Source organism: Chaetura pelagica, unplaced genomic scaffold (genome assembly GCF_000747805.2).
Source record: "Chaetura pelagica isolate M959 unplaced genomic scaffold, ChaPel_1.0 scaffold86, whole genome shotgun sequence".
NCBI lineage: Eukaryota > Metazoa > Chordata > Aves > Apodiformes > Apodidae > Chaetura > Chaetura pelagica.
Genome location: NW_009953612.1, coordinates 338,568 through 340,842, shown reverse-complemented (window position 1 = coordinate 340,842; position 2,275 = coordinate 338,568).

Sequence of the window (2,275 nt, the reverse complement as noted above, 5' to 3'; positions counted from 1 at the left end):
CTTTTTTTTTAAAGAGTTGGAAAACTTCAGAGTACTGTTTGGCCTGTTTTCTTATGAGCAGAGCAGTTATCACTTTTCATAAGATTGACTGATTTTTCTTCCTAACAAGTAGCATTTTATAAAAATAGAACAGTTCTGCAAAATCTTTTAAAAAAAAATTGTTCTATTGGTGGTTGAGTACTGGAACAAGTTCCCCAGGGCAGTGGTCACAGCACCAAGCCTGCCTGAGTTCCAGAAGCCTTTGGATGATGCTCTCCGGCACATGGGGTGATTCTTGGGGTACCCTACACAGGGACAGAAGTTGGACTCAATGATCCTGATGGGTCCCTTCCAACCCAGCAAATTCTAGCATTCTGCAAATATCATAGAATCATAGAATCCTAGGGGTTGGAAGGGACCTCGAAAGACCATCTAGTCCAACCCCCCCTGCCAGAGCAGGGTCACCCAGAGCACATCACACGGAAATGCATCCAGGTGGGTTTTGAATGTCTCCAGTGAAGGAGACTCCACAACCTTCCTGGGCAGCCTGTCCCAGTGCTCTGTCACTCTTACAGTACAAGAATTTTTTTTGGATATTCACCTTGAACCTCCTATGCTCCAATTTGCACCCATTACCCCTTGTCCTATCACTGGTCATCATTGAGAAAAGCCTAACTCTGTCTCCCTGACACTCACCCCTTACATATTTGTAAACATTGATGAGGTCACCCCTCAGTGTCCTTTTCTCCAAGCTAAAGAGACCCAGGTCCCTCAGCATTTCCTCGTAAGGGAGATGTTCCACTCCCTTCATCATCTTTGTAGCTCTGCGCTGGACTCTTTCAAGCAGTTCCCTGTCCTTCTTGAACTAAGGGGCCCAGAACTGGACACAATACTCCAGATGTGGCCTCACCAATGTAGAATAGAGGGGGAGGAGAACCTCTCTTGACCGACTAACCACATCCTTTCTAATGCACCCCAGGATGCCATTGGCCTTCTTGGCCACAAGGGCACATTGCTGGCTCATGGTCATCCTCCTGTCTACCAGGACCCCCAGGTCTCTTTCACCTACACTACTCTCCAGCAGGTCAGCCCCCAACCTGTACTGGGACACGGTGTTGTTCTTCCCCAAATGTAAAACTAAATATGTTAATGAATATTCATTATTATGAATAATTTTAAGCTCTTGTTCTGCTAATCCACCCCATTACTTTTGGGTGTTATGGTGTGATTCCTAGCATGAGAGTTTTTCCCTGCTCTGTTTTCTTGTGTGAAAAACCAAACCAAAACCTTTTTCAGTAAAAAAAAACCCTGCAGGGGCTTCTTTGGAGCCTTTCTGTCAGGAGGTGGTGTCCAGCAACCAGCTCATCTGTACTGAAACTTCCCTGGCTTTGGTCAGATTATGTGGTATCAGTGCATGTGTTCTCAGTGTGCACCAGACTACGGCAGGGTGAAGCTAATACAGTGTTACAGCAAACCTTAAACTGTGCAGTCCAGTGGGGCTAGTGAGGCCCAAGGGGCAGACTGTAGGATGGGAGAGAAATGGTGTTGCTGTGGTGCCAGGCTTGCAGCAATAGCTAGGGTTGCCAGAATTGTCTTGGTTTGTAACAAGCTGTTTTGAATTGCTCAGCTCTTTTTAAGTTGAAAGATGCTGTGCTGTGTATTTGGCCAATGATGAGTGTTCTGTTTTGGGGGAAAAAAATGACAAAAATGCTCCTGCAGCTTTAGATGTAAGGAAAGAAGGCATTTGTCACTTCATCAACTGGTGTAGCTGTTTGTGTTGGTCCAGCTGTGGCTGGTAAACAGCTGAATGCAAAAGGGCTTGTGGGAGAGCTGTGTGCTGGACTTGGATCCAATAGTGGGCATGCTCTGGTTGTGGTTCACCTTGGTGTATTTGAGCAGTAAGCTGGAGTTCAATTATTTATTTTATTATTTTATTTTAGCACTTGTGAAGTGTGGCTGAGCTAAATGTTTAGTTCCTTTCAGAAAGATCCTCTTCCTCCCTGTCCTGGAGTGGGGACTGTTAGCTCTTGAGCATCTTCTGCATTTACGTACCACTGAGAAGTTGCTAATTGCCCAACTGACTCTTGGTTGTGCTGCCTTCTTGGCCATGGCACTGTGGGTGGCTTGTTTTGTGCTGTGCAGAAGAGGCAGCTGGCAGCTGCTCTGGTTCCTTTCTCTGGTTAGGTGAGTGCAGAGCAACCTCTCCTGCTTCAGTCCTGGTGTTAATCAGCTTTCCAGCTGTTTTTTTTTTTTTTTTTTTTTCCCACTAGTTTTAAAAAAAATGCCAAATGTTTTT